The 25,226-nt window shown below is 32.8% G+C and overlaps 1 protein-coding gene across 1 annotated transcript in view; it reads left to right on the forward strand.

Moving 5' to 3' along the window:
- The window catches only part of ADAMTS17 (ADAM metallopeptidase with thrombospondin type 1 motif 17), a 507,844-nt gene that overhangs the window by 349,213 nt on the left and 133,405 nt on the right, over positions 1 to 25,226 (forward strand). The window lies entirely within an intron of this gene.

Consider the following 25,226-nt stretch of genomic DNA (forward strand, 5'->3'; position numbering starts at 1 on the left):
TGAGAGCAATAATATCATTCATAAAGCATTGTTTATGAGAAATAATATAATATTGAGCTAATGCCTATGAGGAACTAAAATGATATTGATGAAAATAAAGTTACCTCACAGTACCACTTTATACCATATTTATATATATATATACATATATATATATATATATATAAAGAATAAACAAAAATCATAATCTTCACATCAGTATTTTTAGAAGATGAATTAAGGACTTTTCCCCCAAAGCAAAGAATCTTGTTACAAAATGAGATTTGTCTACTAAATATAATTTGTAAGTATTTCCTACTTCTTACACTGAAGGTGAAAAATATGCTTGATTTTCACTTTCTTCCAAACAATGACATCAAAATCTCTGGATAATCTTTACAAATCAGGCTACTGCAACTGAAAACCACAAATAATTGGAACTTTCTTACACACCAAAACATTATTGAATTATGCATTTCTTAATTTTGATTTAAAAAAATATTTGAAATTATTGGAAATAAACATCAAAAATGTTTTCTTAAAAAAAATTAATATTATGGTCATGTCCAAAATTTTATTGAAAGGAAATATAACTTTGGAAATATTTAGAGGGTATCTTAGTAGGGAACAACTAAGATTTAAAATAAAATGAACAATAGCAAAAGGCTTTGAAGTTTATCCATGGCTTCTTAATGAAATTAATTATTTTCCTCCAACCTGATTTCCCATGTTTAAAGGAAGAGACCACAATAGAAGTTTCTCCAGATTTAAAAAGAGTGGTTCTTACAAATGAATGAGGCTGACAATTTAATGAGCCATTTGATCTTTGTCAAATCAGAATCATCACTTTTAAATTTAATGGTCTATGATGTTGTGGTTTCTAACACAATATTCCATGGGACATCTACTTAGAGGGATTCTGGGAGACTTGGGGAATTGGTGATGGGCACTTTATATCTCTAAAGGATTTTAAAAATTCCAACATAGGCTGAGAGTGATCATTCTTCAAGGATATCACTTTGCACCATGTGGGAACTATAGGAAAGGAAGGTGATTTCACTGCACCTGCCCATGATCTGACTGTGAACAGAAGCTCTCCAAATGACTTGGTCACCTTTCCTCTGGTCTTTTTTTTTTCTCTTATAAAAAGAATAATGTCCATTTAGAAAAACAGGTTAATAGATTCATGACACTTTACTACAGAAATCTCTCTTGCCATATTCAACTCTCTATAATTAAGACTAATTATCCAAGTTGAGAACTTTACACATTCTTTTTTTTTTCTTTCACTTCCTCATGTTGCCAGAGTTTGGATCATTCCACTATTCATCAGCACCACCACTGAAGAGTAAGAAGGAAAAGGAAGAGAAAGTAAAATTCAAAAATATCAGTTTTAGTATCTGTGAACAGCCCTCATTTAAAAAAAAAAAGTAGGTAGGAGAGGAAGTAAAAAATTATTAACCTTAATTTTACTGTTGAAATTGGAGTTTGGAAGTTATCTGTGGATGACAATTACTCAGGTATGCCCCTCATTAACTATAGATTATAGGAAGTTAGCACAATTAAATCTAGACTCCACCCTGTATTTGAAATTCTGTGCCATAATAATACTAAAGCCAGCTGTACTATAGTCACAAAAGAGATCATTCCCTGTTATTAGTTTGTCTTTGCTATCAAAAGATAATTCAGTAGAGCGAGAAGATTGTCTTTAGGTCTAGTTAATAGTATTAATGAAAATGCAACAAGACATACACAAAAAAGTGCTCATCTATTTGACTATGGACAGGCTTCAGAGTTCTAATTTCTCATTTCATATGGATAGTATTTGCTTGAAACATAACTTCAGAATCCCATGGGTTGAGACTAAAATAAGGAAGAATTATATGCTGTTGGGGGCCCTAAATCCCCTTTAACATGATGCAAGTCCCAGCTAGCTTTGTTACTTCCTGAAAGAGCCCTATACCAAATTCAATGTTAACAGACCACATTTTACACAGCCATTTGAATCATGTAACAGCATGATTGAGCCTGCCATTATTGCTCAAAACAGAATCACTAGTTTTAGGAGACCTAGACCCTGAGGCATCCAGTGTGGCCAATATTAAAACTCACCAGAAACAATATGTTTTGAAATGGTAAAAGTACTAGCACCAACCATCATTTCTAGGCATTCTGTTTGATTTTGGAAATTCTTTGGATGTCAATATTATGCAAGTAATAGGAATATTTACAAAGATGCAACATTCAACAAACATTATAGATACAGGGCCAAGCACCTAGCATTTGCTTAATAAATGCTTGGTCATTTTGTAATGCCGGAGAAACTGAGTCAGGAGAGAGATTAGAGAGTTTTAATATTTTATTAATGGGAGAGTAAGATTGACTGGACAGGACTCTCGTCTCAGATTATCCAGTCAGACAGAGATAAGTATACTGGGACCAAGGAATCCATATTGGTCCCAGGGCTGGAGGACCCAAAGAATCCAGCATCCAGCATAGCTGCCAGATGCCATTCTCCAGCAATGAATGGAGGAACCCCAACTTCTTAAATACCTTTTTGGAGACAAAGAAGAGAAAGGGAGGGAAAGTTTTTATCAGGGAGGAGAAGCCATAAAACCCTAAAAATTCCGGAGACAAAGAAGATATCTTGGTTTATCTTGGAATATTCTAAAGGAATATTGTAAATCCTTGAGGACACAAAACAGTCAGGAATCTACTCTCTTATCTTGCTAATTTATAAGAGATTGAGACAGAACAGTTAAGGAAACTGAGACAAGGGAAACTTTTACAGGAAAACTGAATCAGGACAGTTAAAGAGAACTGTGGCATAACAATTTAATGATGAATTTATTAAGCAGTTAAGCCCTTAATAGCTCTGAAGTGATCCTTGAAGAAAATGCAAAGATCATTAAAACATGGTCCTTACTCTCAAGGACATTGTAGTGATCAGAAATAAAAAATGACACAAGGATATTATCAAGGTATCTCTTAACAACTTTGGAATGAATTGTATGATATGGGAAACACTGGTACAGAACTATCCATGATGGCATGCTCTCATCAGAAAAAGTGCTGTGCTCTACAAGCAAAGCAGAATTAAATCGGTGCAAAGGAAATGTGAGAAGTGCAAAATTAGAGGAACTATGCCAAATGTTCATATGGACTATTTGTGTCCAGCTTATGATAAAGCATTCCAAGCTTGTATTGCTCTAATCAACCACACACTACCAATCAGTCTAGTTGAGGTGATTATACATACGTGTATGGGGGACCATGGGAAATTCCTGGTTTGGGAATTTGTTCTACTGTTGCAGATCCCAAACTGTCTATGATTTAGCAAATAAATTCTGAAAGTTGCTTGAGGTACATAGCTTTTTAGGTGACTGGGGTCACCTAAGCAGTAAGTCTCAGAGGCAGGATTTGAACCTCTTACTCTTCCTACCTAGAAGCCCAACACACTTTGTCCATTATACTTTGCTGCTTCTATAACACAAAACAATGTGCCAAATGCATAAAAAGATATTGAATGGATTGCCTGTTTTCAGCTCTGTTTTTGTGATGAAGATAAATATACAGAGCTCGGCCATTAAGATGAACAAATAAAGTATGTGACAGCTGAAAAGCACGAGTTTTATACGTCTCTGACCTCTCTCTTCAATCCCTTTGGAAACAATTCAAAGCTACAGAAATAGATAACCATTTAATGCAATTAAGGAAAACAGTTAATCAGTGCTAAAGAATTGTTTTTCCGTTTTCAGGAGTTACACTTACAAATCTAGGTACCTTCCATCAGGCTTAGAATTTCTATCTGAAACTTAATCTGATCTGAGATAAAGCTAAACATTCACTACAATTAATACTCCTTTAACAGCTCAAAGACTGCTACTATTTGAAAACTATCTAATGTCTTAGGAAGTATTTCTTTTCAGTATTATCTTTTACTACTTTGCAATTTTACCCCTGGCAAGATCTCAGCAATTGTAAAAGGAAGTCCTAGTTCCTTTTTAATGGAAAAGAATATCCATTACATCACCAAATCCGTACTGCTTTTGAGCACATCTGCTTTAGTGATTATTTAACAAATTAAAACATATCACTTGATACTGTATGAACTTGGACCTATGTGTTCTGAGTGGTCTTCTAACTAAAGTAAAATAATTTTATTTTAGATACTTTTGTAAGGATCACAAAAATTCATCATTTTGCTTCTATGTTTCAGTATCTAATTAGTAAACAGGAAGAATGGTTGCATTATTAATAATGCATGATTTGCAGCCAGAGGAAGTAGAGATTTAAAATATACTGTTATCTGGTAGCTAAGTATCTCTTAAAGAAACGAAACCAACTCCCTACTATGTTTAAGGTCATTATTTGCGTGAAGTTATCATTATGAAAAACTTACAATTCTGATATTTTACATGAAATATAAATGCAAAATATACAACTTTTTAAAGCTCTAGGATACATGGAAGTTTTTTGTTCATCATCATCAACAAATATCATTCTAGAGGGAGAAAAGCAAACCCCCATATGGGATTTTTAATTGTTTGTGTGATATTCCAAAAAATGACAAAGAAAATTTGATTTGCTGCTTTAATGAACAACAAAAATTGAAAGATGGAAGAAAAAGGAAAAAGTAATGCCTAATTTGTCATTAGGAAATAAAGGTAAAGATTCAAGCAGATCAAAGTCCAAAGAAAAAGGCCTCTCTCCTATTTATTTTTTATTATGTTTATTGATGTTTTTTGTCTCACAGCCAACTCCCCTCCCCTCCATATTAAATTGCCTTATGACAAAGAAACACAATTAATCAATATCAAATATAAAAAAAAAACTTAGCTGAAAATATTGGATCTTTTGTCTAAATATGCCTCAATTTCTTTGCCCTGGGAGGAATTATATTTTGTTATCTCTTCTCTTGGACTTTTATTCATTTTTTTTTTCATTTCTCAAATTCCAACTTCAACTTCTTTTCATCTAAATTGTTTTACTCATTGTATACATTATTATTTTGGTTCTACTTCTCTCTGCATAATTTCATACAAATATTCTCATGTTTCTCTGATTTCTCCTATTTGTCATGTCTTGCCATCCTTTAATATATTTGTACACTCAGTACTCAAGTGGATCCATCATCTCATCAATTCCAAAGTTCTCTCCAATGATAAAGGTCACAAACCATCATGTCTAATCATCTTATATAATTCCTGTCCACATTCTTCCCAAATGTCATCAACATGCTAGAGACCTTCCACATTTGGTTCAAGTTCACCAGTGAGACATTCTGTTATCTGTCATCTGTCATCCTTCACTCTTATGTGACCAACCTAATCTTTTTCTCTCATCCAATTCTTTGTTGACATCCTCACTGAAGATACCTTGCAATCTGCTCATAGTCACCATGTCTTGCTATTATCCTCCATGATTCATCTTTAAATTTTGAAAGACAGTGGTGATGCAGGTCTCACTGCCTTTTAGCAAAACCTGTAAAATGATTGCATTGAAAAAAACTGAACTTTACATTCAGAGGAAACTTGGTATCAGTAAAAGCATTTTGCAGTTTTCTGAAAGCAATTCAGCCTATTTTCTTTTTCTCTTTCCAGCTCTGGAACCAGACTTTTATATACCTGTATAAAAGCGGTGTATTATACACCACAGTAACATACTATTAAATAAGACACTAAATATTTGGATACAGATGGAATATGGGCATCAGAAATCCTTCATCTATTTGGTCTTTCCTGAATGGATGGCAAAAGGCAAATGGAAATAGAAATATTCATATATTTTTTTCATTAGGAAATAAAGGTAACAATTTAAATAGGGCAAAGATCAGCTTCTTTGAGTGAGTACATATTTCTTCCAAGAAACTCTGTAATATCTTGGGAGAAACCAGAACAATATTCTTCATGAACAGGAGAAGGTGAAGAGTCTCACCACTTATAGGAAATTGATCCTTAACTAGTAATTTGGGCTGGATCTGCTCCATCACAATGGCAAATACTTTGTGTGAAGACCCAGTTAGCACACTGGATACTTTAGAATCAGCACCCTAGATATTTTAAAAATCAGCAGGAGTCAGGATAAGCAAAAGCCCTTGGTCTTTATTCTTTATTGAAATGAGAGAAATGGATACAGGAATCTCCACACCTCTCTTCTTCCTCTCCAGTCCAGAAGTAACTCTGGCTTGTCTTACTCCATCCTCTAATCCCTCCTACAATTCTCTGTATATACCAACAGATCAAGTCAGCACAGAATAGTAGGGCGGGCCATTTTCCAAGCATATGTTAATAGAGTATTGTCCAATAAGTAATTAGCCTTGAGTACTCAGCTGTCCAAGTGCATCTGCTGTCCAAGTGCATCTGCTCAGTTTCAGCCCATTACAACTTTGGACAAGTGTACAATTGCCTGGTTCATAATTGCCTTGATGTCTGTTATCAGGATCATTTCTGTTGATGTATGCTGTGTCTTTCAAGAAATCTTGAATGATCTGGATACATGGATAAAAGACAGCAAGCATGTCAAAAAGAAAAATCAAAACAAAACTTGTAAGCTGATTATTAATTGATCAACTTAAATGCTTTGTTGTAAAATAAATCATAAACTAAATAGAATCTCAAAATTTTACATCTTTCAGTTAATTGCATATGTAAAAATATGATCCACTGTTGAATATCATTTGAAAAAAAAATTTTTGGTGCCTACCAATTTTCACATTAAGGATGCCTTTATTTCATGTATAGATGATTTTCATAAAGACATTGTATAGATGGAAAAGGAGATATAAGTAAACAATTGTTTTCTATCACCTTGGGTTTTCTTTTTTTTTTTTATCAATTAAAGTTCAAGATTTGTTTTACTTTCCTTTGCTATCTTTTCCTCTTCCAAATATCTTGTAAATCAGTTGATCAACATCTTCATCAGTTATAGCCAGAATGGTTCAACTGTATGTATTCTTGATCCAATCTGCCTGCTTTTTTTCATGTTTGTCTTCTAGTATCATTATTACATCTGTAAGTACCTCAAGGAATGTATTGTTAGGATCAAATTGTAGAGGTTCTATTGTCCTTGAAAAAGTTCTTTTAACATTTTTGCAAGTTTTTTTCATTTTTTTATGGTTTGTAGACTTCATTTTTATCCTTAATTTACACTGGCTTATTTTCTAGATGGAATTTTCATAGTTGATATCAAGGTCATTTCCCTTTTGTTCCCATTTTTTATTTTCAATAGCTTGTTAAATAATTCAGGACTGTCTTTTTAACTGTACATAGATATTTTTCTTTCCTATTTTATGTTCTTTTTTTAAAAAATAAATTCTATTCTTACCTTTGAAAAGCAGTGCACAGTTAATGATCACTCTTTTCCTGTTTCTTAAATTGTAAAAAATTTTATTTTTTGACACTGTATAATGCATACCATATTCAATAAAGCTTATCAGTGCTTAAAAAATAAATAAAATATTCATCTTCTAGAGATTTCTGAATAACCTACAAGTGTTTGGTCCAACATTTACTCTTTTCATTTCTTGTGATCTTTGCCAATTTACATAGTTTGAAGTAAAACTTCAAAGACTTCAAAAGTCTTTTATTTTGCCTTTCATTTACTATTAGTGATTTTTAGCACATTTTTGTGTTGTCACTTAGAGTTTTCAAATCATCTCTTGAAAACTTTTTTTGCATTCTTTGACCACCAAGCTATTGGAGAGTTGTTTTTGGCATTAAGTATTTGTGTCAGTTTTGGACATCATCTTTTTATAAGTAATATTTGACAGTATTTAATTGTTATTGTTATCCCCATTCTACTTTTTAATCTTTTAATTCTGTCTTCATTAATTGTATCTGTGCAAAAAAATTTTTTTTAAATTACATATAGGCAAAAAAGCATTTTTTTTTTTTAACAATCTGCTCTATTCCATTTAGGCAAAAAATTCTCCCTTTATTTATAATCTTATTCTTTGTTGATTTTTTTTATTGTATTACCTTTTATTTATCACTTTTCATTTTTCATTCCATTTGAAATTATTGTAATATGTGTTGTAATCTGTCCATCTAATCCTAATTTATGGCAAGCTGCTTTCCAATTCTAGCACTTTTTGTCGACAAAAAGAATTCCTTTTCTGAGTAATTTTTGTGTTTAAGCTATTGCTTTTAATTATTTCTGTTAGTTCTTTAATATTCTCAAATATTTTGTTGGTCTTTTTTGACCTGGCAGAATATAGGGTAAATGTATTCAAGAAACAGAATGTAATGTATTTTAAATCCCTTCCTTTCCTGGGATTATAAACAGATTGAGTAGCCTGCCATCTAATTTACTTAAAGAAATATATTTTTGACATTTGTAAAAAATTTTTAGATAGCATTTAAATAAATAGCTAGACTTTTAAACCTGCTTTTAGCTGAAAATAATTTCCTGATTTCTTTTAATCTATCTATTCTACCTGTCTTAAACCAGCAGGCTTGCTGCAAGAATGAACATTTTTTCAGCTTCCCAATCTTCCCAGAAGATCCAGGAAAAGCCCCAAATGAAATAAAGAGTGAATGAAATAATTAGTAGGAAATGGGAGAACATGAGATCATATGTCATTAGTTAACAAAAGACTTCATTAATTAGTAATATAATACTACCATGTACATTCCAAAATTATACCCTGGCTATCTTAATTTTGGATTTCAGCATGCTTTGAAAAACCAGCAGAAAAGTAGTGGAGTTGGTTTTTTATAGGAGATACTGAGTGACCAGGAGCCTCTGGCAATGTTTGAAATTTTTCTTTTGTTACAGGCTATATTGAAGCTGCTGTAATTCCTGCTGGAGCCCGTCGAATCCGAGTGGTTGAAGACAAACCTGCCCATAGTTTTCTTGGTAAAAAAATTGTTTGATTTTCATTCAATTTAAGGAGAAACTTTAACTTTGATCAGTTGAACTATCTGAACTCATTTGATTCAATAGTTTTTCCTCTGAGTTATATCTAATCTTCCAGATCATATTTTAAAAAAATAATAATCTGAAAGAATTTTTCAGCAATGAAAAATTGTTAACTTATAATTACTTCTAAAATTAAAGAAAAAGAAAATCTTTGCAAAAAAAAATTAAGATATAATGAATCTAGACTTCTTTTTCTTTTGCTTAAAATCCATATGGATAGCCAAACCTCAAAACAACTTCAGTTGTGAGCCATATCACTGACTCATCAGAATCTCTGACTCATGATTAATCTTTCCTACTGATCAAAAACTATTTCCAAATCTATTTGAAATCTTAATGAAAACCAATATTGAGTGATAGCCATCATTATAGGTTCATAGACTTAGAGATGGAAGGAACTTTAGAAGCTTTTGGGTCTAGTTCCCTCATTTTGCAGAAGATGAGACCTAGAGAATTTAAGTGGCCTTTCTAAATTAACATAGCAAGTAAAGGATTGATGTACTTTGTGAACCCAATTCTTTCTAACAAGCTCAATGCCCTATCTACTGTGTCATACTAGCTCCACATTATCACTGATAAAAGTAATTTTTATAAAAATATATAAATAAAGCATTTATTAAGGACTTGCTATTTGCCTAAAACTATGCTAAGTATCTAGAATACAAATATTGTACCTACCCTGAGGAAGCTTCCATTCTAATGGCAGTGAAAAGTTGAGGGGAGAAAAGGGTTCTTGTCCAAGGCAAAGTGGATAAGTCTGGTAGTTGAGTGGGAAAGACATGAGCATATATGGCAAGTTCTAAAATGGTGTTCCTCAATAGGATCTCACTAATCAGAAGAAAGGGCTGTACAGCTTGTGGAGAAAGCTGTTAGGGCAGAGGTGGCAAAGTCAGAAGTGGACCGAGGAGAGAAATGCTGACAGTTTCATTCTTCATTTCATTGCTCTCTTCAATTTATTTTCATCTCTAAATACTCAGGATGTGCAGACTTGTTTTCTTCTCCATTTGTCTTCACTCTTTTATAAAATTATGCTGGCCTACCAATCTCCTCTATAATTTTTTAATAAACAAATTTACATTCCAAATTGCTTTTGTCCTTGGCTATCATGTCCCTCTTCTTGGCAAGAAGATTGAGTTTTGTGTTAGTTCAGACAGCTGCTAAACTCCTTTAGCTTCCTTCTTGCAATGATTGCTTTATATTGCTTAAACTTGCTTCCTATTTTTTCTTATCAATAGCTTGTTTGAATTGGATTGTACATGCTCTAAAGAATGGATCATCTTATTATGCTGATTCAAAAATGACTCCCACATCAATAACTAGTGCTCTGTTAACATACAATGCCCTTATCTTTGCTGATGCTGTTCAGTTTGTTGTCTTCCAATTCTAAATGAAGAATGTATTTGTGTTATAAAAGTACTTCTAGATAACATCAATAGCTTTTTAAAATATATCTTAGGGTGTGACTATTGTCATTGTACCCTACATGATATATTCTTCTGCTGTTCTTATTTAGTATTGATCTCTGCTGTAAAGAATTAATAATTTTATCACACAAAGAATGATCTTGCATTAATTACCAGTGATTTCTGTACGTTAACATCACTTTTGCAGTGCTAATACTTGCCATTTCTAGTACCTTCTGATACTTTTCTTAAAACATTACTGCTATATAAAGATGAAAATTATATATAATCTAAAAGTCATTTACCTCTTTCATGTCTTAATTCTATATCATATTGCTAATATATTTTGGGGGAAGCTCTACTCTCTTCACCTTTGTCTTGACATCACTAAATACTAAGCTATCTGTTGACTTGGTTTAGGGAATCTTATTTCATCTTCATAGAATTGCTTCATGCCTCCATCTACTACAACAAGTGTTATGTAGGCTATAATTATCTTCATAATGGCCTTTATTTGTGTATGCTCTATTCCTCTCAAATTATCATGTACTTACTTACCTATGACTATCTTTTAAATCCTCAGTAGAATATAAGATCCATGTAAGGAGTATTTCATTTTTGCCTTTGTTTTTCTAGAACCTAGCACAATGTTTTGCTTCAAGTAATGCTTAATAAATGTTTGTTGAATTGAATGAAATCACAAGCACAATAAGATGAGTTAGTTGGCTATATCAATTCAGGTGTTCAGCAAACATTTAATATGTGCAAGACTTTGTGCTATATTTCTCATAATACATGATAAGACCCATTAGAATGATTTTATTTATCTTTTTCAAAATAAATTTGTGTCATAGGTTTCTGTTTATGACATCCTTATATTTTCTATTTTCATTTGTATCAAGAATGTAAACATGGCTACAATTCAGTTTCTCTGATATATCAACTCTCTGGTCATTAGAAAATGAGCACATTCAAAAGTAACAATTTAACAAATATTTATTGAGGGTATATTCATAGGCATTATGGAAATGACTTACCTTAATAGAAATTTTTTTTTTCATTTTCTTTTTCTATTCAGAATTAGACTTACTGCTTTCCACTACAATTCGATAGGTAGACAATCTCTGAAACATGCCTCTGTCTTATCTCTATCATGTTCCCTTTTTTCAGGTTATTTTGCTATTTACTTTTTTTAAATAAAAAAAGTAACAAATTCAAACCTATAAGGGCAGAAGTTGATGGATACAAAAATAAGCATGATATGACTCTTTTCTCATTGAGTTTACAACATAGCAAGTGTTTTGAATTGAAAAGAATACTTTTATTTATTTTCAAATCTCTTTTTAGAAATTTAATTTTTTGTTACATTTTAACTAGAGAAGGTCACCATTTCACACATGAAGAAAATATTTCCTTATGTGTATATATTTATACACATATTATGTATTACTTCTATTTAGCAATTCTTCCTCTGGTAGGTAGATAGCATCTTCCTTCATAGATCTTTTGTAGTTAATTTGAATATTTATAATACTGAGGATAACATTCAATTATTCTTTAAACAGTTTGTTTATTGCTGTTTGATATTTGTATTATTGTTAATATTTTAGGAACTTTATTGATTACATACTGTGTACAAAGCATAGAGCAGCTACTGTTTATGTAGATGGGTATTCAGAAGTCCCTGACTTTTTGGTGGATTGGGGAGGGGAGTTGCCTTTTTTCCTCCCTGCTTTTGATTGTGAGTATCTTAAGGGTAGATTTTTTTTTCTTTCTTGTATCTCAGGTGCTTAGTACAGGGCCTGGCATATTTAATGCATGTACTTAATAATTGTAAGAACTGCCTGACTTATCATAGTCCTTTGGAATGTGTAAAAACTCAAATCTCCTATAATCAGACCTTAAACACTATAATAATGCAGGAGTCTCTTTGCCTATTCCACCATGTGTATCTGTATTCTCTATTTCTCACTAAAAAAACTCAAGGGTTAAAACAAATATAACACTTTCTATGCATATGTAAATAGAACATTTAAGTACTTACCATGTACTCGACCCTGTGCCAAGATACAAATGTAAGCAAGTAAGTCCCTGCTCTCAAGAAGTTTAACATTCTTTTGGGGGAAGATAACACATTTAAGGAAGTTGGAAATTGGGAGTGGGAAGGAAATGGCAAGGCTACCAATGAGGAAAAAGATAAGTCTAGAGACATCCATGTATATAAAAGGCAAAGCATGGCTCTTGTTTTTACTAAAATAATGAATCCCATGGAGGGGATCACCAATCAGGAGAGCAGAGTTCTATGGTGGAGATTTTTCAAGGTGGTAGATGAGAAAAAGAAATCTGGAGAGTACTGAAATCAGTCTATAGAGATGTTCACTAGAACCCAGGGCCAAGGATTGACATTAGAGTCCATTGAAGTTAGAATACATATTTCCTTTTTTTTTTTAAGTTATAATCTTGATAGTCATCAATATATATTAACATTTGCATATATACATATGTTTATGTATATACACATATGTTGATATACATATATACACATATATATGGATAATAGATAAAACCATAAATGTACAATGTACAATTTTTAGCAAAAATTTAGCATAGTATTTAATATGCTACCAGTATTATTCTTCTGTATTCCTTTCTCTTTGTAGTCTTTCATGTGTTTTATACTTTCTAGATTTTTGCCACAACCTATATGCTCAGCCAACCACTCCATCCCAACTGCTGATGTATTACTGTTACTATATAAATATTCTCTTGGTTCTGCTCATTTCATTCTTCATTATTTTATGTATTTTCTAATATCAACCTGTTCATTATTTTTTACAGCATAGTAGTATTACATTAGAATCATATACCACAACTTGTTTAGCTATTCCCAATTGATGAGTGCCCTTTTAATTTCTTGTTTGTTGAAACCACAAAGAGAGTTGCTATAAATATTTTAGAACTGTAACATTGCTTCTTTTTTCCCCTAATTACCTTGGGTAATAGATTCAGTAGTAGTATTACTGGATCAGAGAGTATACACAGTTTTATTATTTGGAGGTCATAATTCCAGATTATTTTCCAAAATGATTGGAACAGTTCAGATCCACCAACAATGTATTTGTGTTCCAGTTTTTCCACATCCCCTCCAATATCTGCCATTTCCCCCCTTTTATCATTTTAACCAATCTGATAAATATGAGATGACACCTCAAAGTTGTTTTAATTTTTACTTGTATAATAAATACTGATTTATAGAATTTTATATGACTATAAATAAGTTTGGTATCTTCATCTCAAAACTGCCTATTCGTATCTGTTGACCATTTATCAGTTGGGGAATTATTCATATTCTTATAAATTTGGCAAAGCTCTCTATATATTTGAGATATGAGACTTTTACCTGAGAAATTTATAATATATGCCTATAAATTCTCCCCTCCACCAATTTTATGCTTTTTTTCTAATCTTGGATACATTGATTTTATTTGTACAAAAAATTAATTTAATCTAATCAAAATTATCCATTTTACATCTCATAATGCTTTCTTTTATTCATTAATAAATTCTTCTCCTATCCATAAGTCTGATAGATATTATATTACATGTTCTTCTAATTTTCCTGTAATATCTCCCTTTGTATCCAAATGTGTCCATTTTGACCTTATTTTAACAAATGGTGTAAGATATAAGTACTTCTGCTTTTTTTTAACCATTTATTTTCAATAAAGCATTTTCTTAAGGATATTTTAGTTTAGAATATGAGAGTAGAAGGTAGTTATTGCTTAAGGCTACCTTCTCCAAATTATAGGTTGAATGGAACTTTAGGATATTATATATTATGATAAAACATATCTTTTATGTTTTTCTTTAGCCTACCTTATGAAATATGATCACATCTACATGTATGTTTGGTATAGCAGTGCAGCTGGAAAACAATAAAAGCCACTTTTTCTCTTCTATAGAGGACTTCATTTTTTAGAAATTGCCTTTTTTTTCTGCTTAATTATGTGGCTTTGATCAGGGTTTTTACGAAGGAGACATAGCCTTCATCTACCTATGAGCTAGGTAGGTAATTATACTTCTCTCCAGTTTGTCTTGCCTAAGTACTAGAAAAGCAGTTGAGAAAACTGGAAGCCTTCTCTGTACCTTCATCACCTTTTATTTTACTCCTAAGCATTCCATTCCTGTAACAAAAGGAACATTTCACGAAGATTAATTTTTGTGGGCAATCAAATAAAATAAAATCCTTGGCTGTCCCACCCAGGAGAACAAACTTCATGATTTTTCCATTCCATTCATATTCTATAGCCTGAAGATCCAAGAAAACATGATAGCCAGAGAGTCCATGAACTTGGATGAGAGGGCAAAAATTACATCTTTATTTTCAATAACCACTAACTGAAATTTCACATTTCTTTCTATTATCTAAAAACATATTCACCTGGCTGCCAAAGTTGTCCATAATACTAAAAAAAAAAAAAAAAGAAAAGAAAAGAAAAGAAAAGAAAAAAAGAAAGAAAGAAAGAAAGAAAGAAAGAAAGAAAGAAAGAAAGAAAGAAGAAAGAAAAGAAAGAAAGAAAGAAAGAAAGAAAGAAAGAAAAGAAAAAAAAGAAAAGAAAAGAAAAAAAAGAAAAGAAAAGAAAAGAAAAGAAAAGAAAAGAAAAACCCCTGCTCTAAAGGAATAAAAATTGATTTTAGGCCTTTTACTATCGCCCAAGACCACTCTTTTTTGCTTTAAGAAGAGGATCTTGTGTGAAATCTGTCAGTTATCCAGTTGTGTGGGCTTCTGGGAACCAAATTTCTCATTCCAAACTGACAGGATTATTACAGCCATCTCAACAAAGGGCACAATTGAAGTTGGTCTCTGTATTCATTATGTTTCTAAAGTTAGTTCAAACAGTTCTGTTTCCAGTCGGGGCTGGGTGCTTTGGAAGTCAAATCACTTTTTTCACTTGCTGGGAGGAACTCCTGAAGATTTTACCCCACCTACATTCAACCCAAGCAGGCTGGCTGACTGTTTGGCTAGTTTCACAGCTCAAAACCACCTGGAACAGGAAATGCCTCAGCAGTTTGTGTCCATAGGCTGAGAGGAGAGTTGGAAGCACTTTGAGTGGAAATAAAATGTACTGACTTAATGCCAGTATTAGAAGTAGGTTGATTGTGGGTCAAGTCTTCTAGTCTTTCCAGAGGGAGGAGAAATGAACAAAAACTTCACCTACTGTACAATACAGAGCCAGAGGAGAAAAATGTGAGCAAACACCTGATACCTGCTTCTAGCTATATATACAAAAGAACCTTGACTCCCAAAGGGAAATCTAGCCAGCTAATTCCTCCTAATGTCTTCCAGGCTTTCTGCTACTTACCTGAAAATAAAGTGAATATGTGGCACACGAGTGCATCCAAAAGAAAAATGTGGTAGGAAAAAATGAGTGGCAAATACATAACAAAGAGTATCAAGCTCAAAGATATTCAGGAAGGGTAGGGAAATCATGAATGTTCAATTAGTTTCAATATGTTCTATCTTGACACCCATACTTAAGTTGTCCTCAACTCATTCAGTAAATACTAACTAGAATGCCAATTGAGAGTCCCTATCTAGTGATAGATACTCTTTATTTTTTTAAAAACTCAAAGTAATAGCCCAGGTGAAATTCATGAATAAGAAACTTTAGAATCAGCAAATACTCAAGTAGTAACAGAAACAAGTAGGTTTAGAATCCTCTATGCTCCCCAAAGTAAATCCTCTTTCTATTTGGCAACCATACAGCACTTTGAAGTTTTGAAAGCTTAAATTTCAAGAATGAGCTAACTAATCTCCAAATCATTCTGGATTAAGATGATTATAATAACAATGCACCCTTCTCTCTCTGGGATAAAAAAAAATGGAGGAAAGTAGAGGATCTAGATAACATAGGAAGTAGGGTATTGGATAGTTAGAAGCAGGCACAAGTCTACTCAAAGATAATTGTACTGAATTGTAAATTGTAGATCACTCTTTCAAGTATTTTGACTAAGACTAAGATATGCTGCCTTTATTCTTTTGTAGCCTTAATTTCACATTTACTACATGCTTCTACTTAACTAGGAAAGAAGACCCTAGATCATTGTGAAAACAAAAGAAAAAAATCTTGGTTATTCCCCAACTTCTCATTTTAATAGAAAAAGCAATTGAGAGCAGATTTTAATTAACATCATAGGATTTCAAGAAGAGGATGGTTAGATATAATCTAGCCCAACACTGTTTTTTAAAAATATTTTTATTCTGAATATAACAAATACTGATTAAAATGAACATTTCTATATGCCAATTAAAGCAAACAATAAGGATTTACTTAAACTGTCAATCTCTAATACACGTAGCTTACTTTTCTTTTTAAGTATATAATAAAGTCAATATATTATTTTCTTTTTTTTCCCTAATTTTTTTTAAATTTTTATTTAATAATTACTTTATATTGACACTCGTTTCTGTTCCAATTTTTTTTCCCTTCCTCCCTCCATCCCCTCCCCTAGATGGCAAGCAGTCCTTTATATGTTGGATATGTTGCAGTATATCCTAGATACAATATATGTTTGCAGAACCGAACAGTTCTCTTGTTGCATAGGGAGAATTGGATTCAGAAGGTATAATTAACCCGGGAAGAAAAACAAAAATGCAGATAGTTCACATTCGTTTCCCAGTGTTCTTTCTTTGGGTGTAGCTGCTTTTGTCCGTCATTTATCAATTGAAACTCAGATCTCTTTGTCAAAGAAATCCCCTTCCATCAAAATATGTCCTCATACAATATCGTTGTCGAAGTGTATAATGATCTCCTGGTTCTGCTCATCTCACTTAGCATCAGTTCATGTAAGTCTCGCCAGTCCTCTCTGTATTCATCCTGCTGGTCATTTCTTACAGAACAATAATATTCCATAACATTCATATACCATAATTTACCCAGCCATTCTCCAATTGATGGGCATCCATTCATTTTCCAGTTTCTAGCCACTACAAACAGGGCTGCTACAAACATTTTGGCACATACAGGTCCCTTTCCAAGCCTTTGTACAAATAAAACTAATGCAAACAAGATTAGAAGGGAAGCAACAAACTGGGAAAACATTTTCACAGTTAAAGGTTCTGATAAAGGCCTCATTTCCAAAATATATAGAGAACTGACTCAAATTTATAAGAAATCAAGCCATTCTCCAATTGATAAATGGTCAAAGGATATGAACAGACAATTTTCAGAGGATGAAATTGAAACTATTACCACTCATATGAAAGAGTGTTCCAAATCATTATTGATCAGAGAAATGCAAATTAAGACAACTCTGAGATACCACTACACACCTGTCAGATTGGCTAAGATGACAGGAAAAAATAATGATGAATGTTGGAGGGGATGCGGGAAAACTGGGACACTATTGCATTGTTGGTGGAGTTGTGAACGAATCCAACCATTCTAGAGAGCAATCTGGAATTATGCCCAAAAAATTATCAAATTGTGCATACCCTTTGATCCAGTAGTGTTTCTATTGGGCTTATATCCCAAATATATTATTTTCAAAACCATCCTGCTTAATTTGATTTCTTTCTGAACTTTTGTTTGCTTCTGTGCATTTTACAAAATGCTTCTAAGACCTTTTGCTTTCTTTTTTCTTCTTCTTGTCCTTTTCTTCTTCTTGAAAACCTATTCCTATTCCCTTTACCCTCTCCAAAAAAATTCATTCCTTTCATTGGGAAAAAAAAAAAAGCAAAAGCAAAATCCTTGTAGTAAATATCTGTAGTCAAGCAAAATAAATCCATGCTTTGGCCAGAGGCAAAAGTATTTGTTTCCTTCTGTACTTTAAGAACATAACTTCTCCCATAATAATGTGGGTAGCATGATTCAGTTAAGTAATATGGTTATTTAAGTTAAGTAATAGTCTTTTTGACTATAAATTAAAGAAAATCTACGAACTTTCTTATACTCTGAGAGAATTGGAGGTGAAGTCTGTCTATATTTAAGTTAATTGTGAGCTGCTGGGAGCCAAAACTAGTTCTATACTGTGAGTCAGAATCAATAAACATTCATTAAATATCTACTGCGTGTCAGGTACTATGCTACACACTGAGATTATTATGCTAAAACTAGATTATTGCAGTCATTTTAACCTAGGTCACAATAGTTAAATCAGAATAAGGAGATCTAATTTCAAATAGAACCTCAGACAAATTACTAGTTGTGTGACTCTTGGCAAGTCATTTAACCCGATTTGCCTCTGTTCCTTGTCTGTAAAATGGAGACACACCAGAGAAACGGTAAATCACTACAGTATCTTTGCCAAGAAAACGCTATGGTCAATTCCATGGGGTCACAAAGATCAAACACAACTGAATATTATTGTTTGAGCTTCGTTCTAAAAGAAGACCATGACATCAGGGAGATGGTGCCATGATATAAAAGTGAACTGCATTTAAGTAAGGGCTGTGCAAGCTCATCTTCCTCACTTTCCCCTCCAGAGTCATCTGGAGATAAAGATCTGGACAACTGGAAATGACCCTGGATACAAGGAGAGATCTTGGCTTTAGCTTAAGTAAGATCTTTGGTCATTGTTCAAGTCCTGAATGACTCAGAGTGAATATAAATAATAATACTTTCTGTTTTGGTCAGAAATCTTGAGCATCTTTCCCTTCCAGATAAAAATAGATATAGATATAGATAGATACATAGATATAGATTTACTTAGATTTTTCTTTGACTATGTTAAAGAGGCCTTTCTTTGGCTCAGTTGCTACCCAGCCTTAATCACTGAATGGGTGTGACCTCAGTCAAACTGAAGAATTTAGCTTAAAAAGGTCAACGTCTTCCATTACAACTGAATCTCTTCACTGGAGTGGCCACATAGAAATTTTAAAGTGCCTCTGGGCAATGTGATTATTGTAAGTGTTACTTGGTCATTCAAAGTTTATTTACTGTGAGGATGTTCTGGACCAAGTCTGTGCATACAGCTGTTTCTCCACTCAAATTGTGATCTTGAGGTTTCACCAACTAGACAATATTAGGCTCATTTAGTATTTGGATGGGAAACTTCCAATGAAAAAAAAACAAATTATTTCAGAAATAATGCTAGTAGTTCAGTATACCCTCCTTCTTATTCAACAATTGTAGCATCTGCTCTGGCAGTACCTCCTGGGAATATTTCTTCCCTAGAACCTAGTTGGCAACATCATAAATTTCATTGGCTAGCTTTCAAATTTTATATTGAACTCACCCTGTCCTGTCTTTTGTATCTTTACCTCATTCCTGTTATTAAATATAACATTCTCCCTTAGGATGAATATCCACTCTTTAATATTTACTCCTTGATTCATTCTTTAGGTATATGGTCAGAATATTTTGTAGTGATAACAGAAAGGCTGTCTGTTTGACATCCTGGTAAAATTACATTTTAGGTGTTTTGTTGTATTCCACTAACATAAAATTCTCCTATTACTTTTATTGTAGAAGGTGTGACTGTACACCCCACACTTCTAAGTAGTATTTCCATATTTGGCTTCATAATGATTGCCAGGTGTACCTCTCCTGTTCCTCCCCTAATTCTCCCTGCTTCTGCCCTTCCAGAGAACCTATGGCATGGGAAAGGGGATACATGGCACCATGTAATTCAATAATTCAGTAAGACCTGCAAAGTGAGCAAGGTAAATCCTTAAGCAATAAGAAAAGGTAAGAAAGAAATATTATTAATTACCTTATAGAAGGAGATAGTCAAAGAAATAAATACAAATTAAAACATTCCTCCCTCCTGAGAAACAAAGTAATTTTAAATCTGGAATTTCTATTGAGTCTTCACTTCCCTTAATCACCTATGATATTTTGCCTTCTTTCTCTATTATCCTTCCCCATTAGAATCAGATTTAGCATTGGCACCCATTACAATTAGGTAGATAATCGCCAAAAGGCATGTATGAATATTTGTTCAAAGGTTTGACTCTACCATTTCCCTGTTTTCATGGTATTTATTATTTTACCCACAATATGATAACAGCTTCAAATCTACAACTTAAAATTTTGAAAGATCTATGGATTTATTGATATTGAATGGTTTTTATTATGTTTATAATGATAAGGAAGATGATGATAATATGAAGAACTGAGAAATCAGCCATGTCTTTAAGTCAGATATGGGACAAAATCATTTTTAACAAATAACTGTTCACTAATAATCATCATAGAAATAAAGAGACTTCAGATGTCATTTACTCTAACTCTATTTTAGAGGTGAAGAAACTAAAGTTCAGTAAGGATGTCACTTAACCTAAGATTACACAGATAGTTTGGAACAAAGCTATGATCATATCCTCTAACCCAGAGTCTGATGTTCTTCTTACTGTACCACATTGAAAAAGAGATTCTTATTTAAGTATGGGTTGTGCCAAAGAGTCTCTGAAGTCCCTTTTGCTAACTTTAGAATTGTTATTATGATACATATAAATATTTCAATGACTTCATAAAATAAAATTATATCAGATATAATATTGAAGGAATTATAATTTCTTTCATCAATTTGGGCCTTCTTCCAAAACTGACATTAACTATGTCTTTTCCTTTGCATTTATCCATGCTCTTTTATAAAACTTGTATATTACACTCAAAGTGGAAGAAGCCATTCTCTAATTCTTTTAAAATTATATGGATACTACTATAATAGTGGGTCTCTTCAATTCTTATTTCTCTCCCTGATTACATGACTAGGCTACTTCCTTTTTATTTATAAACATATACTTATATAATCTACAAAAAAATTAATGTAGGAGCTGGCACAAGGCTGAATATGAAATTATAGTTTTAAAATATGTCTATCAGGAAGTCTATAACTTAATACTTATTGAATTAGCATAATGTCCAATGGGACCCTGAAAGATTAGTGAGATTGGTCGTTTTCATAATTTGAAAGTATACTTTAAAATTCTAACTGGAAATAAAAAGACACAATGATTAAATTTTATAGGCTAAGAAAACATGCTTTTAAACTGGAAATCAGGCCAAAAGACAAGCTATCTTTGGAATAAGGAAATCTAACACCTCTCAAACACCAGTCTACCCAAGGTTTATATTAGTAGAACAGTTTTTTGATACATGTGCATGGAACATGAGAACCCGTGGAGATTGTGACTGAGAATTTGGTTACTGTGAGAACAAGCTTCACATTTTGACACCTTTGCATTCATCACAAAAACATATAATAACAAAAACCTACATTATAAGAACCTGAGAATTAAAAAATGGAATGTAAGGGTATCCAGTAATGAAGAGATCAAGTCCCCCCATAGATCAAGTCACATAGTACTTGTTGATATCCCAACATCATGCCTTTCAGTAGCTGGGGAGCTTTGTACATATTGTATACTTTTCAAAAAGGAAATGGATTAAATTCCAGATACCAAAGCTTCTAAATATTAGTTTTCAACACCTTTGTTTTCATGCTGCTATTCTGCTATCCACATGGTATTGTTTTAAGTATTTTCTACATTGCATGTTTATGTATCCTCTCGAAAATGAGACATAGATAGATAGACAGACAGATAGATAGACAGACAGACAGATAGATAGATTCGGCCCAAAATTAAAACCTCCATTGTTCTTCATGCATTACTTTAAACATTCAATAGAACGCTTCTTACTTTGCTACATACTATTGCAAACAAATTTGGACTTAAAACTCCAATTTTGGGCAATCCAAGGTAGAAAATAAATTACAATTTCCTCAACTTCCACTTGCAAAATAGTAGTGAATTTCATGTCTATCTTCCTTTTTCTAGATAACATCTCATTAAGAACAAGTTCTTAGATAGCTAAGAGAGATAAAATTATCTATGATTTTAGGGAATGTCTCCATCACTAAATCTATTTCCTAAACTTCCCTTCCTCCATTGAACCCCCATTCGATTGCCAAAAATCATTCAAGAATAGTGGTTTTAATTGACTATGAGTTCAATGAATCAAAGTTGTATTATGGTTGTACAAAAAATAATGTATCCTTAAGTTGTATTAATAGAAATATAGTCACCAGAACAGGGAAGATTATAATTCTATTGTATTTTGTGCTAATTAGACTATACCTGGAGAATGAGAATCAATTCTAGGTGCCATATTTTGAGATTTCTTGATGAATTGAACTGTCTGCAAAAAAGGATGACTAGGATAGGAAGAAAAAAGGGAGAAAAAAAGAAAGGAAGGAAGAGAGGAAAGGAGGGAAGAAAGGAAGGGAGGGGAGAAAGCATGGTATCCTTATAATTAGAACCATACAAAATGGAATATACCTCTTTTCTGAAATAGGGAACTCTTCTTCTTTGATATTCTTCTTTGACAGAATGCCTGTCTAATGACCTATTTTGGCATAATATAAAAAGAATTCATTTACCAAGTAAAGGCCTAGATAATTTCTTACCTTTCCATATCTGTGCTTCTCCAGCCTTAATGAAAGTCTACAAAACACTTTAAAAGCTCTTGAATAACCAGAGCTCCTGAGAGTTTTGTTTTTATTAACATAAAACTGAATTTCAGTTCTCATTTCAAGTATCTCTGATTTCCTTTTTTGGGCACTCATCCTATCAATGTAGATCATAAAACTTCTGTGTCTTAATAGTATGTCTTTGGGGGGGGGAACTGTAGTTTAAAAAAAAATTAAACCAACAACAAATCACTTCCTGGTGGCTAGTCATTTGGTGAGGATCTTCTGCAACCTTCAGATAAAAACCATATAGTTCACCACCATACCTGTGGCTGAAGTTATTCCAGCTTGTTGAAGTGTGATTAAGCTTGTATTCCCCCAGCATAAACCCAGAGTTCTAGTAATCATGTGTAGATTTCCAGCTAACTATTCTAAAGTGCTGAGTAGGGAATCTGTTTTATAACAATAAGAAACTTCCATAGGGTTTTTATTAGGCAAATCAGATTGTTAAATGATGCATTAAATTTTGGTTAAATCCATTACTCAAGGAATAGAATTAACCAAAAATCTTTTTTGGCTTCCTCCTTTTATGTTGAAAATTTTTTTTATAATATATGAATCTGCTTTGCCACTTTAAGTATAAATTTCTGAATGTAATTTAATCTTTGATGATTTAAAAGTTTATTATCCCTCAGTATCATGATTAGAATGCTGAAGATTTAGAATTTAGAAAGTGTAGGAAGCTGAATATCTACTGGGTACAAGACAAAACCTGATAGGTACACTTTGATGCCTCTAAATTACCTGATAGCTTTTTTTTTTGTCATTTGTCTCTTTTTCCTAAAAGTTAAGTGCATGCCCCTATAGTGAAGAGTTCTAGATAGTGACATCTGGATTTATAGCTTTTACTTAAACTACTCAGAGTATAGAACAGAACACATAGTTTTTCCCTTAGGTTTAAAGACAAAATGGAAATATTGGCTGAACAATTGTTGAAAAAATAAATCATGGGACTTGTATTGGAAACAGAATTTATCCTTGTGGCCAATCATGCTTTAATGCTCTTGTGTTGTTATATATTTTAATTCTATCTTGAGGTGTGATAGAGAAAACATGTAAAATTCAAGAATAAAAAGTTAAATATGTGTCAGGAACACATCCGGGATACTTGTAGTGTACCCACAGAAAACATCCATGGATATCAGTTCAGACATTTGTTGAGAGTTACTTCCACGTATCTAATGCTTGGGTTTCAAAAGCACTTTTAATGGAGTAACAATTGTGTCCTGAAGAAACATTTATTTTACAAATATTAGATAACTCCAATGCCTTAAAAGATACTCGAATTGGGGAAGTAATACTAAAAAGCTCTAGGCAAATAACTACAAATATTAAAGTATAAATCAGTTTTAAGGCAACAGTAATTGTGTCTTGAAGGAAAATTTATTTTTCAAATATTGAATAACCCCAATGTTTTAAAAGGTATTTGAGTTAAGGCAATAATATTGAACAACTCCAGGCAAGTAACTTTAAATATGAAAATATCTTTGCTAGAGAAACAAAGTATTTTCTTAATATATGACACTTATTAAAATTATATAATCTGTCATTTGCATAATCAGGTAAAATGACATTGTATCTATTATTGATATTGTTTAGTTGTTCAGTTGTGTCACGTTCTTTATGACCCTGAGGACCATGGTATACCAAAGTCAAAGGGTTTTTCTTGGCAAAGACACTGGAGTAATTTGCCATTTCCTTTTCCAGTGGATTGAGACAACTACAGGTTAAAGTGTCTGAGTCTGGATCTGAACTCCCATCTTTCAGATTCTGAGTCCAACACGCTATCCATTGAGCCACCTAAATGCCTCACCTAACAAAATAATGCCATTAAATTCAAGAGAATGTGGTTAGGATATTTTGTTTTCAGAATCTGAAGTAAGGTTTCTATCTTGCATGGGATTTTGAAAAAAGAAATCCAGTTAATGATCGAGCAAACAGTACAGTTTTACTCTAAAAATTATGCTTGCCCATTCTCAAAAAGACTATGTATGTCCAGATCTAAACTCATTCTCTTTCCCCTTAAGCCTTCCCTGCCTCCATACTTTCCTCTCAGGCTATTACACTCACAACCTAGGTGTCATCCTCCAAATGATGCTCTTTCTTATCCCCCTTTCCATATCCAATTTATTGCCTAGTACTATTTTCATCTTTGCAACATCTTGAATATTCCCCCTTCTCCCCTCTGATACTATTACCACCCTAGTGCAGGCCATCATCATCTCACACTCAGAATGTTGAAATAGCCATTTTAGGGTCTGGGAATAGGAGGGTTGTCTGCTTCAAGTCTCCTTCCCACTCCAATCCATCCTCCATGCAGATACCAAAGTGCTTTTCCTAAAACACAGGTCTGACTGGATCACTCCTCACTCCCACTCAATAAACATCAATGGCTCCCAATCACTTCCAGGATCAAATATAAAATTCTCCATTTGACCTAAACAT

This window comes from Antechinus flavipes, chromosome 2 (genome assembly GCF_016432865.1).
Source record: "Antechinus flavipes isolate AdamAnt ecotype Samford, QLD, Australia chromosome 2, AdamAnt_v2, whole genome shotgun sequence".
NCBI lineage: Eukaryota > Metazoa > Chordata > Mammalia > Dasyuromorphia > Dasyuridae > Antechinus > Antechinus flavipes.